Raw genomic sequence first — 14,851 nt, 5'->3', positions numbered from 1 at the left:
TGATGATGGCCTCTCCATATGCGCTCTTTCCAGGCAGTTAACACCTGTAAGAACATGCCCGCTATGTGGAGGTGAGCACTTGTTTGACTTCACCGAGCGCATTTCACTCAAGTGGCGACGTTTCCTTCCTCTGCAGTTGGTTTTGGCTTGCCCTGGCTGTCGTAATTGGTTTGCAGTGTCAAGTGAGGCCGGTGCTGCTCATTTACGAACGGATATCCGGACATTTCTTAATGAAAGAATTCAGCGCAGCCTTGGGTGGCAGAGTCCAGACGTGCGGATGTTACTATGGTAACGGTGTCAAGTGAGTGCTGCGGCGAGAGAGATGAAGATGATGTTGCACGCATTCAAATGCATTCCTCGCTTTCATATGCAATTACCACTGCAGGAACTGAGAGTGGGGATGTCATTTTTAATTTTTTCCGTTTTTCCAGACCTAAACCTTCCAGAGACTCGGATTTGGAAATACCTGTAGTCATTAATCGTGTACCGTATTTTCCGGAGTATAAGTCGCAGTTTCTTTCATAGTTTGGCCGGGGGTGCGACTTATACCCTGGAGTGACTTATGTGTGAAATGGTTAACACATTGTACACATCACATGTTATTTTCACATTAAACCACAAGATGGTGCTCTCGGCCTGTGTTGATACTTTCCACATTGGCGGTAACTGAGAAAAACTACTGACGATGACTCTGACGTAAGCGACGTAGACGAGGAAGCGCTGCATCTTCTACCTCCGGAGTTGGCGGAGTTGTTTAAAAGTGACAGCGAGCATGAAGATTTCATTGAATTTCGTGATTTGGAGTGACGCTGATGGTTTGGTAAATTTGTTAGCATGTTCTTTGTGCTGTAGTTGTCTAAATAACTCTTAATATGTTACGTGAACATACCAGGCACATTCACAGTTTGTTGTTTAAGCGTCATGTAACGTTAGCATATCGTACACTTATTCAGTCTGTTCTCTAGTTTTAATTTTATTTTAAATTGCCTTTAAGATGACGTACGTTTTTGGTGTTGGATTTGATCAAATAAATTTCCCCCAAAAATGCCACTTATACTCCAGTGCGACTTATATATGTTTTTTCCTTCTTAATTATGCATTTTTTGGCTGGTGCGATTTATAATCCGGAGCGACGTATAATCCGAAAAATACGGTAGTATTTCACTCAGCAGACTTGATTTGCAGGTGATGTGGGTTCTGTTCACACTGATAGTGTGAATGTCAAGTGTGAATGCTTTTCAGTCCCTGTATGTGTCTAACCAGTCCAGGGTGCGATCTATTTTTGCCCGATGTCGGCCGCCGAATCTCCACCTCCCAGCAAAACCCAAACATGATAAATGGTGAAAATCTTCGGATAATACAGTCAAAGCAACTTGTGGATTTCAGAAACTTGGTGAAGGGCAGTTCGACATGGTCGCAACAGGCTCTCAGAATCAAACCCCATCACTGATGGGTTGAGAGACAAACCACTTTCCCACCCGAGTTATGCCACACTTTAATGGTGAATAAAGTGAGGGCACAGTTGGATGCGGGCATATTTTTACATAATAAAGGACACAGACTTGATTTAAAATACTCTTTTGTGTTGCAATATTATATCTGAATTGCTTATATCTTACAAATTAGAATGGTGGGAAAAGAATGGAGTGAGGTTTGCTGGGCTGGAAAAATTAATATGATTTTTTTTTTTCTTTTCAACTCACCCTGAAAAATAACCTTTCATACATCAGCAGACTGACTTATTTTTTTACTTGGCCACAATGTACTGAGCAGCAAGGACAGTGAAAATGAAAAGGAAAAAAAAAAACATCAAAGCATGTTTTTTTTGTACAGCTTGTCCTCATTTGTGTCTCGGGTTAGCTGGAACAAGAATTTGACTATGGACAATTCAGCGTCTTAACCCTTTCAGGGATAGCGGTTACTATAGTGGACATCTTATGGCAGTGTTATCACGTTACAGGTTTTCATTATTGGTGCATGAAAGGGTTAAACAAATCCAAAGCCCCCCTTTTCGCATGGCGATCCACTACGCCAGGGGTCCCCAACCCCCGGGCCATGGACCGGTACATGGGTCATTTGGCACCGGGCCGCACAGAAAGCATAAATTATTTACATTACTTCCGTTTCATTCATTTCGGAATCTGAAAATTTACTGGATTCTCCATTAGATCAGTCTACAGTATGTCAGTCTTGACGCAGGTCAAGGCGTGCTTCTCTGTCACGCGATAGGTTACCGCTGAAATGAAACCCGGGAGCTAGCAAAATGAGTAAAAAAAACAAACGTCTTTGGAAAGTTTCTTCGGGAACGGGAAATGGCCCAGCCAGAAGGCAGAAGACGACTCCCAAGATAAAGAAAGCTACATTTAATTTACAATATCCAGGGTCCTACTTAAAATACGGATTTATCTCAAAGGGAGATTCCCACGCATCAAGCCCACTCTGCATAATATGCGGCGATGGTGAGTCGTATTTTTCATGCGCTTTGTATCTTATTTTGAAGGCAGGTTTAAATGTTACCATCACGACCAGAGAATGTTGCGGCCAGGTAGGACGTTCCTTTTGTCATGATTCATTTTTATTATTATGTTTCGAAAATACCATCATTTCCATGCAGGTCATATTATATTATTTTGTTGTATTTATCTGTCACACCTTCAAGGCCGGTCCCTGAAAATATTGTTTGACAATAAACCGGTCCGTGGGGCAAAAAAGGTTGGGGACCGCTGCACTACGCCACTGCTCCAACACCAGTCATGCCCTGCCTACTTTTGTGTGTGTGCATTCTCAGCGGAAAAGCCGCACACTCTCTTCATTCCGTAACCCTAATTAAAGACTTCCACCTCTCTAATGCCATTAGAAGGGATGAGAAAAAGAGAGGTGTTTTAGGGAATGGACAGCCTGCTTAACCTCCACCGTTGTGCAGCAAGAGAGCAATTTAATCCCTGTGTCGGAGGCCGGATTAGTGCTCCGTTTTATCACCACTGGCTCTTTTCTCTGGACCTTGCTGTCCCCCCCCCCCCCCTACCTCCCTCCTCATCCCTCCTTTCATCATCCGCTCTTCTTTCTGTAATGCTTCTTCTGGTACTCAGTGGCCTAATGCTCTATAATGTGGTGGCTTCCCTTCATCTTTCTATAGTCATTATTCTTTCTTCAGGACAATATGCTCTTATTGTGAAGGTATCTGTCAAGATGAAATTGTGCTGCTGTCTGGACAACGCGGGGGGGTGGAACAGACATTTTCCATGCCCACATATTGTCGGTGATGATGCAGAATTGGATTCAGAATAGTATAATAACGTCGTAGCGGAGGTTTTGAGGGTATTGTAGAAGCATCTACTGTTTAAGTTCGCAAAACATTTCAGATTCAAGCACCTCAGCAGGTGAATCAATTCCACTCTGCTCTTCTGAGAAAAACGACGTTGCAAAGATGTCACCATCTCTCTGTGTATTGCATTGGTGTCAAATTCATGGCCCGGGGGACAGATCTGGCCCGCCACATCATTCGATGTGGCCTGCGAAAACAAATCAAATATGTTGACTTCGATGATGCTTACTCAAGTTTTTACCAAAATTTCCAATTCTCGTATGCAATATATAAGAGAGCTATTGTAAGTTTTCTTGTTACCAAAACCCCTCATTACAGTAACTTCAACTATAGTTGAATAAACCATTATTCTTGACTTCCTTATATGGTTTCAGAGTCATAATGGCCCTCCAAGGGAATCGGTAACTATAATGTGGCCCGCAACAAAAATTAGTTTGACACCCTTGGTGTATTGTTTTGAATACATTTAGTTTTGCTTCATTACATCAACGTAGCAGTGCCCAACACACTTGGCCTGATTTACAAAAAGCATTACTACAGTTTGGAAGTTTGAATTTTTATTTTTTATGATTTTTTTTTTTGGGTGGGCGGGGTGTATGCTGTCACAATTTGATGACCTTAAATTCACTTACATTCTGATCTACTAGGTCAGTGGAGTCTTAACATTTTTTCCCCCTCCCATTGGCCACATACAGAAAAATGGAACCCCCTTCTTCACCTTTAACCCTTTCATGCACCAATAATGATAACATGATAAGATGTCCACTGTAGTGACCGCCGTCCCTGAAAGTCTGCAGGATTTACTTTTGCATGCTAAAAACAATCGATCAGATTAGGTAAATATATGCTTCGCCTCACTTCTCGGAGCCTTCAAAAGAGGGTAAGGCTCACTGACTGATTTGGCATCTGTGCTTTTTGCTCAGTGGTCAGCGCTCTCGATTTCCATACCGGACTCGTGTTGGTGATTCGTTGACCAGCAAAATAATCTTTTGTGGTGGCCCTCAAGTGTTGTCGCGTGATCCGGGCATAACTTGCACTCAAGAGGTTCAATACTCTCGCTCTTGGACCGTGATGTTGCTGATCGATACAAGGCGAGCCTTGTCCTTTGGTTAATGAGGGTGTAAAAATGCGTCGGGAGAGGTCAAACCAGATACGGTAGATGAAGGAGCTGCTGTCCACGTCTCGCCGCCTCACGGACATGCCTCAGAAGTTCCTCTCTATTTTGTTTTGATGCTCTATGACAGTTGCTGCGGATTTCATATTTTTCAAGGCGACACCATTCATGTCTGACACCTGCTATGGAGGCTAACAAATGCTCAATGTCAACAACTCCTTTGAAATGTCCATCATCATGTGTTTGATTCCAGTGGGCCTGGCCACGTCCTTGACTCGTGCAATATTTCTGGAGAGTGAGCGAGCCGGCGTGCACTTCATCCGGCAATGTCTTTGCAGCGTTGTGTGTTTGGGAAACACACACACCCACGGTTTTATGTTGAAGATATTGACGAGCTCGGAGGGGCTCTCGGCCGTCTTTGACATCCATCTCTGAAGCGACCGCTAGTGCGCTAAATCGTCTTTCTTCCGAGAGAAAAGACATCGATGAAGGCGACTCCTCGGAGACAACAAAAAAGGTGAAACACAAAGTGAAAAAGTGTGAAAAGTGGAAATTGTCTCTGCAACTGTTTTGATTGATTTTTCTACTTTCAAACAGAAGGGTAAACATGTCACATGTAGCTAGCATTACTACGAGCAAGCTGCATTTGAAAGCCTTCACATGAAACACATTCCCGCCTGTGGAAAGAGCGTGTTCATGATTGAAAGTACTGTTGTCTTATTTTGTGTCCATATCCCAGGGCTTCACTGTCTTCATCTTGTACTGTGCGCCACGTAATTTTGTCTTCAATGAATGCCTTCAACGTACGCTCAAGTCTATCGTCGCTGATTTTCAGGCGAAAGGTTGGGCGCACTTTGGACTGTTGGCCAGAAACTACCTAGTTCCAAATTTGGTCAATTACATTTTATTCATGTAGTTATTTATTTATTTATGACAGATTTATTCTATTTCTCAATTTCCACATGGGTCTATTATTTACAAGTTATGGATCAATCATACCAGAGATGTGTCTCTGCAATGTTTGTGGAATCTGCTCTGATTTGCGCCGGGTCAAATCAATCAACTCACAAGCTATACAGGGTTACATTGGCTGATTTCCTGATGTAGCGTTGCTTTGCAAAAACTGCAATAATGCTTCAATGAGCCCATGAGAACTGATCTGTGGTCAGCTTAGTGTTGAGTGTGAGCTATGAAGCAGTGCCAATCACCCCACACCACCCAGTCCTCTGTGGCTCCAATTTAAAATTTCTTTTATTCATTTTTTTTCGACATGTTGACAGGGAACGATGCTAATATGATTTCAGGTGAACAGAAGTTGTTCTGTTATGTTCTGCGGTGCTCAATATGATGGATGCAGGGTAGGCTTCATGCTTAGCACATCCGCCTCACAATTTGAAGGTCTGGGGTTTGAATCTCATGTGATCTGCATGCTGGCGAGCCCCATTGACACTAATGAGGACAAACGCAGCAGGGGGCCAATGTATGGAAATAATCACACCTTCCCACAGCCTGGTTGGAGGCACTGCAAGAGAAAGTGTGATATACGGATACTTGCATGTTCATGCTGTTGTGATTGCACTATCAGCTTGATTTTTTTGTGGTGGCGAGCACAGCGCACTCTGCTAAATGCCGAGGAATATGTTTTGGAATGTGTGTATTGTCATGACTTAGTTGTATTTGTTTATTTTTTATTGTATTTCATTTTCATGGATGTGCCAATGTGCATTTTGCTCGTGGATGATAGCAACGAGACACACACATTGTCCTGCGCAGTAAGAAATAACTAATAACATCTACTCATATTACGGTAATCAACTTTAGCATGCCACGTATCTTGTAAAAAACATATTTTATACATTTCGTATTTCAACAAGCCTACCGGGTCACATTAGTAGAGGATTAGTTGAATATAGCCACTGTTCACCTGCAAATAAAAATGCATTATTAACAATGAGCCAGAGGCAAAACATCAATTTATTTTCGAGCAGCCAGTCGGAGGCTGAAACTGCCCCCTGGACATCATTATTTACCCAACCATAGCAACACTGCATTTTTTATACAGCTCCATCCACAGGTTTGGAGCCAAACTCAACTTAATGATGCATGGCACAAGTCCTAGTTTGCCTCCCACTCCGGTCCAGTGATTGACACGCACACACTTGACACCAAGAGGAGGAACACTCCCGCATGTCGTCCTCCAACAAGCAAAGGCTGCATGCAAATCTGAAAAGCTGTGCAGATGTTTTTTTTTTTAAATTTGCTTGAAGGCAGATGCAAATTGTGTGACTGCCATAGTGTCCAAACGTAACTGGACAAATAAGCCATAAGGTGATAGTAATGATGATCATCTTTTTTTTTTTTTTTTTTTTAAATACAATGGAAGTGGACCATCAAGTTGAACACAATGGATTCCAGGATGCCAGTGGACTTCATAATATGTTCCTCGGTCATCATCATAAGTATCATTTTAACATTCTTAACTGCAATAAAGCTGTTCAAAGGAGTCATGGAAGGTAAATGACAAAAAATGCAAACGTGAATGACTGCAGATGCATGTCATTGTTTTGCCGTCTTGACATTTATCCATCAAGCGTCAAGCAAGTAATACAGAAAGTAAAACGACCTGTAGTCCGTGTTTGCCCGTATAGATGTCAGTGACTCTTCTAAATTTGATTGAACGCATGAGCCGCCATAGGGAGTAAATACAACGGAGTTAGCAGAATTATTTATTTTTTTAATAACGCTTTAAAGAATTTAAATTACTCTGCAAAGTTAACAATGCTAGAACTTTGACGGCCCTAATATATATATATATAAATGTGTGTGTGTAATGTAAAATATACAAACATTAACAAAATGTAGCAATCAGGAAAGGTCATCAAAATGTTAGCGAAACCATGAATGCATCTTTGAGACATTCAACCTGTAACAAACATGACAGGTCTTTGTGAAAGACAACAGAGGGCAGCCTTGCACTCACTCTCACCTCTGAGGAGAAAATGTGCATTGAAGAAAGCATTATTGCAGATTTCATATCAGAGTCCAACCCTAAAAACTAGATAGGAAAAAAAAATACTGCAGCACACTCATACCCAACCTGACAACCACACACTTGCCACTTAAGTGTCGTATAAACAATAATGTGTATACGACACAATACACACATGGATGGTTGCATGGAAGACAGTGCTTTCAACTCCCATCTGGATATTAAAGTGAACCCTGAGTCCCCAAACCAAGTAACTACTAATGGAGCCTTGATTGGCAGGTAGAGACATGGAGGCCATCACTGTGACTCACTCAACCTGTGTGTGTGCGCGTGCGTGCGTGTGTACGCACGTGCGCGCACACAACCTCTATCTATCAGTGTCTGTGGCAAGAGTTGGAGAGGGAACAAAATGAGAACCGGCAGACAAACTGCGAAAGGGATTGTGCATTATCGTAACACGAACGTGCGATCCACATCTGTTCTAATTAAATGTGCTGTATTCAAAGAAGCCGCGATCAACAACAAGAGCTCTATTTATAGCTGTTGGACTGCAGCAGATTACAATCGGGACTGATTTGTCATAACACAAAGTCTGCAGCTTTAAGGTCATGCCCTAATCGATGATGTCACAACAGGTGAAAGGAGGGAAAAAAAAGTTGATTTAGCCACAGGAAAGAGGCCGGCTGTCTTTTGGATCACTGCTGATTCACTAGGTGACATTTAAACCAAAGTTGACCGGAAGGAAAACAAGAGGATTCGTCATGCATTGAAATCAAGAAAAGGTCAGCAAAAAGAAGCGCTCTGTTGCTCATGTTCGGTGAGAGATTACAGACGCTATCTTGTAAATTGTTCACAACGTTTCTCACCGATGATGACAATGATAAACTCCACGATGGGAATTGACATGTCATGCTACTTACAGAGGACGGTGTTTTTTTTGTTTAGGTTGGGTTGGTGTTGAGTTTGCCGGCTTGCTAAGGTTAACTAAAAGTTTCTCCTGTTTTAATTTTCCTAGCACACTTCTGTGACATAACATGGAAAAACTTTTTTTTTTTTTTGGTCCTGCCCCGCTGCAGGTTTCCTGAACAAGGTTGAGCATCACCCTGGTCCAAAATGAAGGCATTGTTCCAGAAAGAGAAAGCTGGCTTTGCGAAGAGGATTATATTTTAGTTTTGAGCTGTGGGATTCCATTCCTTCTGGCTTATGGGCTGGTCACCGAACTGCATCACTACGCTGTTAGGATTGTTTCCGGAGAAGAATTGGCTGGATGGGGGGAGTAAGATAAATCAAAAGAAATATAAAATATAAAATGGAGAACTCAACACAAACAGAAAAAAAGTATAACTTCTTAAGAAAAAAAAACTGAAGACAATAAATACAATTATAATAAGGAATGCCCATTTCTTTGACAGGCAATACATGAAGTAAGTAACATTGAATTGACTTCTTGTTTTTATCTTAAAATACTATGTAAAAGTTTGTGAGATTCTCTCCGTGCAACGGTTTGAATGGCTGTAGGCTCGAACTAGTTATGGCCTTCTTTCGACAGCAAATTAGTTGAGACTGACTAAAGGGTTCATCTGCTGGTTGCACAGTAGCATCCATTGCCTCAAGACATGATTCATCAGCAATAAAGTAACACATAACTGATGTTTGAATGATGAAATAATCCGTTATTATGCCACTCCCTTATTTAAATCCAGAAGTGGTGGTCTGTCTTTAAATTAAATACATGAACCCCCCCCCCCCACACTTATTATGTTATTACATCACATTTTGAAGATTAGATTCCGATTTACTTTTGCTAGCTTTATCACACAGCTGCTACAATTCACGGAGAGCTGGACAAAATGTCACCTTATTGTACATCAGCAGCATAATAAATCAGTAAGCACGAAAATAGCACAAACGCTTGTGTCAAGGCACATCTTGAATCGACGCGAGCAGTGGGCAGTTTTCCTAAAATACTTGATGAAATATTCCAAAATAATCACGTTGTCAAATGATACTGGGGTATATGACGGGCGTTTGACTGGCTGGCCGGTTGGCCGGTCGGCTCGAGTGCTGCTTTATTCATCCTCTTCCCTCTCCAACCTGTCAGCGGTTTGACTGGGGCTGCTTCAGGTACTGTACTCTGCTGACACTGATGGTTGCGCCATGCACGTCCCAGCCACTCAGGCTGAAAACACAAGCTGGCATTTTCCTGGAGCTGGATGGGAGACGGGGGAGACGGAGCTCTTCCCACTTTTGACAGGGTGCCTCACTGCCTTACTGAGCACACAAGCAGTGGCCGTAAAAATTGTGAGGGACTAACAGTGCTTCTGAAAGAGTTAGAGCAACATTTCCGCATTTGTGTTGCCTTCAAAGTTCTTAGCATCAATTTTTGCAATGAAAACTTTAACTGTCCACACCTGGACAAATAATAAAACATTTCATTAATTTCCAAATGGAATCAGGTGAAAAGGGATTTCAGTATGCCCTGGAAGGCTCTTTAGTTACATTACAATCATTCAAAACAATACGTTTGGACTACCTGTGTAAATGTGGCAGCCCAGAATATAAAGAAAATAGTGAGTAGAGACAATCCAAATACCGTATTTTCTGCACTATAAGGCACTTGGAATTGTAAGGCGCACCTTCAATGAATGGCCTATTTTAAAACTGTTTTCATATATAGGGTGAATAGAATAGAAGCTCACCGAGTGAGCCTTATATCAAAAATAGTAAATACCGTATTTTCCTGCACTATAGGCGCTACGGAGTATAAGGTGCACCTTCAATGACTGGCCTATTTTATAACTGTTTTCACATATAGGGCGCACCGCATTATAAGGCGCATCGAATAGAAGCTACAAAAGCGGCTGTGGTTGCGTTATGCGCCCACGAAATGGAGCGACGCAAAAGGGAATACAATACAATACAGCTTTATTTATATTGAGCCTTCACAACCGCTGCAGCTGTTATAAAACAAAAAATGCCTGCTAATAATCACCACTAGATGGCATAAGAACACTAACAGGGAAACAACTCAATGGGGGATATAAAGAGACTGTGACAGCATATATAAGGCACATCGGATTTTTGGGCGCAGTGTCAGCTTTTGGGAAAATTGAATGCTTTAAGGTGTGCCTTGTAGTAAAATAGGGTACATTGTATTCACACTCGTGCAGGCAGCAAATCTATCACAAAGCCACCAAATTATACTTGTCAGTCCGTATAGCTGATCTGTAGCATGTGACGTGGGCAAGGCATGTTGGTGTAGCTAACTTCTGTTGGTGAATAATGCAAATACATTTGCTTGTGAGAGTCAGGAATGCAAAGAATGGAGAACTGATCGCTGGTTGTTGGTCGATCACATTCTCTTGGAACTGTAAAATATTGAGACAAAACTCATTGAGTCGTTTTCTTCGTGGACCCACATTTCTAGGGGGTGATACTGGATGCCATTTACACTAAAGTTCAACAGGGACTTTTTCCAGGATCAAAGCAACAAAGAAAAAGGGCACCGGCCTCCCCCAGGGCAATTGCCACCCACATTGAACAAGGCTTGAGATAAAGCTTTGAGCGCTCTGCTTTCGTGAACAGAAAAATACTTAATCCCTGATACCGAGTCTGTTCTTTGTCATGGAAAGAGTTTGATGAAAAAATGATCAATGTCAGCATGCTTTTATCGTATCCTCTGGACTCAACTCAATCTTCCAACAAGTTATTTAGCTTCCCACCAAATCCTCTTTTCCGCCACCTTCATGTTCATCTCCTCTCCAGCCAAATGTCCTCACCTCACCCTCAAGTTTTCTCAATCTTTTCACTTCCTTTCGTCTCTCCCACATTCTTGCTCTTACACTCTCTCTCTCTCTCTCTCTCTCTCTCTCTCTCTCTCTCTCTCTCTCTCTCTCGTTAATCGCGGCTTCTCTTTCTTGCCATGGGGAAATCTCCATCATAACTCTTCTCTTCATCTGGAATTAATGCGAAGTGTCGCTGAAGGGTTGGGAGAGTCGAAGGATGGTTATTGTGGGTGTACTACTGTGTGGCCAAAGAGGGGTAAATGCTACCCATTTGCTGGATTGCTGGAACTACAATTCTGTTGAAACGTGAGGGATTTTGTTTGAGAAAGAATTCCTAGGGTAGGGTGGTCATAAGAAAGAGGCCTCACTCTTCAATGAGGTGGCAAAGTATTGCGGTACATGAAAACTCTTCCGGTGGCTTATATCAAGACAGAAGACAGCACATTTGACAGAGTCAGCAAGCAGCAGATTCAGGGCAGATGCGTACAGGTGGTGGAGCTCAAAGAGGTAAACTGGGGCGAGGCCATTTAATGAAAATTTGAAAATAAATAAAAGTATCTGAAATTGAACTCTAAGATGTACTGGGAGCCAGTGAAGGGAGGTTATGTGTTATGTGTTCCCTCCTACGAGCTCCGGTTAGGATGCAAGCAGCAGCATTTTGGACCAACTGGAGACGCTTGAGGGAGGACTGGCTGACTCCATAATAAAATGCATTCCAGTAATCCAGCCGAGATGTAACGAAAACATGTATTACTATTGAAAAAGGAAGGGCTTTTTTTTTATCTTAGCCAGCTGCCAAAGATGAAAGAATCTGAATTTAACAACAGCACTAATTTGCCGGCCCAATCAAAAATCACTGTCCACTTTAACCCTTTCATGCACCCTGTAACCTGATAACATGACAAACTGTCCACTGTAGAAACCGCTGTCCCTGAAATGATTAAAACTCAAGTTCGAGGCTGTTGGCTTTCGATAAGACAGCAGGGGGCCCAGGTCAACAGGGCGGAATGTACAAGGGCCACCGGGACCGAAAACCATAACTTCTGTTTTCTTTTCGGGCAGGTCTGGACATGACACTGGGACATTGTTTGACTTATTCTTCCTCTCCACTTATACTTGAGGCTGATCTTCCTTGGTTTAGTGGCATTAGGAGTCGTGGCGGTTTGAACTCGCAACAATACATGCAAGTTCTTCCTGAGATTTCAAATTGTACAACTTCGGACGTTCCACTGTACTATTTGCTCATTTCCTTAGGTCCCAATCGTCATTTGCGTCCGTCATACTCCTTCCCCACCTACCACCAAGCATACTCCCATCTTCCCCTCGTCTTGCTCATGTGGAAAAAGGGCAAGCCTGTCACAGTGCCTTAGCCACAATGCATTGTTTTCTCTGAGGCGCAGGCTGGGTCAGCTGACCCTGACGGTGCACTCACTGTCAGGAGGAAAAGTCCTCAAACAAAGATCTAACAATGGGCGACATGATAGCGTTGGAGAGTTCTGAATGTTTGTGTTCATCTTTTCATACTCAAACTACAATCACTCAGTAAATGTAGAGAGACACAAAAGTTCAATAGCTGCGAAATAGATATTGAGCTTTTGGGTGAAATTTCAGCAGGACCCTAAAATGAACTTAATTTAACATTCTCCAAAATTTTTGAATGCACATGTCCAACTGTTCACGTTGCTGTTCTCTAACATTGACTTGAATGGCAAAAGTCACGACAGTTGTTTGATCCATAAATCGACTTTCCAAGGATATCAACTGCCATGCCTTTCTGAGACTCTTCCAGACCGGCTCTATTTCTCTTGAAATCTCTGATGACATTCTTTGACACTCGAAGCTCAGCCGCTTCCTTCTCGCAATGTTTTACTCTTCATCGATCGTTAGAGATAAATATAATTTATAATTGAACCAGGATGTTTATTGATCCATCAGTTGTGACTGTAGCCTTCACCTCCATGTTGGAGAAGAGCAAGTTGCGCAAGAAGCGCAAAAAGAAATTCATTTGAAAGGTTCGAGAGTGTCAAGTACAGTATAAAGGTGCATTTTATATTCACAGAAAAAAATTCTGCCCAAAAGCCGAATATCCATAACTTTTTTTTTGCGGGGGAGGAGCGTGCATCTTAACTTTATGACATCATGAAGAAAATGATCTGTTATGAAAACAAGACGGCAAGTGTAACTGTTCAGTTTGCAGCTGACCCAGTGCAGCGAGCCACAGCGCAAATCAAGCTTGTCCTTGTTAAATTGCATAAAAAGCTGAATGCCTTTCGGCTACATTAAGTCCCTCTGTTGCGCTGCAGCTGACTGATCCAATCCTTCCCCGCCTTGTTCACACTCAAATCCTCGGACTTTCTTTCTGTGCCCTCCTAAAGGCACTTTCTAGCCCAAATGCCTGTCTTTTCCCCTCCCTTCTGGAACAATATGTACTCGCAACGAGCCAAGCAGGGACTGTCTTGGCCCGCCTGCTTGCCGTGATAGTAAGGGCTTTAAGGAAAACACAGTTTGAGGAAGGAGAATTGAATTTCATACTTGGACGCGTCGACACTACATGTGGTTCTCTTTAATAAAGACAGGAGAGCGAGCGAGCGAGCGAGCGGAGCCACTCGGGCGGTGGAAGATAGGCTGAGGCTTTTCTCATTGCAGCTTCCACACTTGCTTCCTTAAGCTCAGCCGTGTGCCTGTTGTTCCATGGACGTAGGCGGGGCTCGTCAATGGGGGCAATTCCGCACCTTTTCGAGATAACGCTGACTGTTCAACCGATTCCAAACATGCCTCTCTCATTTATTTCCCCTGTACCTGTCTGATATCCTCGCAGTCATCTTAAAACGACTCCAGCTTTTATAAGCACACTTTGCAAAGTTAGCTCTACTTTGGAGCGATGCAAAAACCTTTCGTTTGGTTTACAACCGGATAACCTAGACTTTTAATCACCCCAGTCTGAGTTTTCCAAAATGTCAGTTTCAATAACATGAAATGCAACTTGCATGTTGACAGAAGTAGACTGCAACAAAAAAAAAACCATGAAATATGCGATATGGGTTGAATGTTGCAAGATTCATACAATTGCAATTTAACATGTTCCTAAAAAGATGACATTTTTTTATTATATAATTGCAAGAACTTAAACAAACTTACAATTAGAAACTTTTCACTGGTCCTGTGTGTGTGTGTGTGTGTGTGTGTGTGTGTGTGTGTGTGTGTGTGTGTGTGTGTCTCACGCAGTTGTTCACCGAGAGGTGAACCTCGCCCCATCTTTGTTTGTGAATGACCGCGCTTCCATCAGGGAAGCTCCTTTTATACCTCATCTTGGCACCAACTCGTTTGCAGTTCATCTGTTCACCAATGGGATGGTCCAAACAGGTGTTTGATGAGCATTCTTCAACTTTTTCTTTTTTGCCAGCTGTATCAGTTTTTGTAACGTGTTAGAACCATAAAATTCAAATTGAATGATTCTTTGCCAAAACCAATAACATTTATCAGTCTGAACATTAAATCTCTCGTGTTTGCCGTGTATTCAATTCAGTATACTGTACAGTATGTTGAACATGTTTTGCAAATCATTGTATCCTATTTTTAATTGAACACAACGTCCCAACTTATTGGAATTGGGTTTGTACACACCAAGCGATTCATTT

This window comes from Hippocampus comes, unplaced genomic scaffold (assembly GCF_001891065.2).
Source record: "Hippocampus comes isolate QL1 unplaced genomic scaffold, H_comes_QL1_v1.1 scaffold1, whole genome shotgun sequence".
Classification (NCBI taxonomy): domain Eukaryota; kingdom Metazoa; phylum Chordata; class Actinopteri; order Syngnathiformes; family Syngnathidae; genus Hippocampus; species Hippocampus comes.
This window is presented reverse-complemented; position numbering follows the sequence as displayed.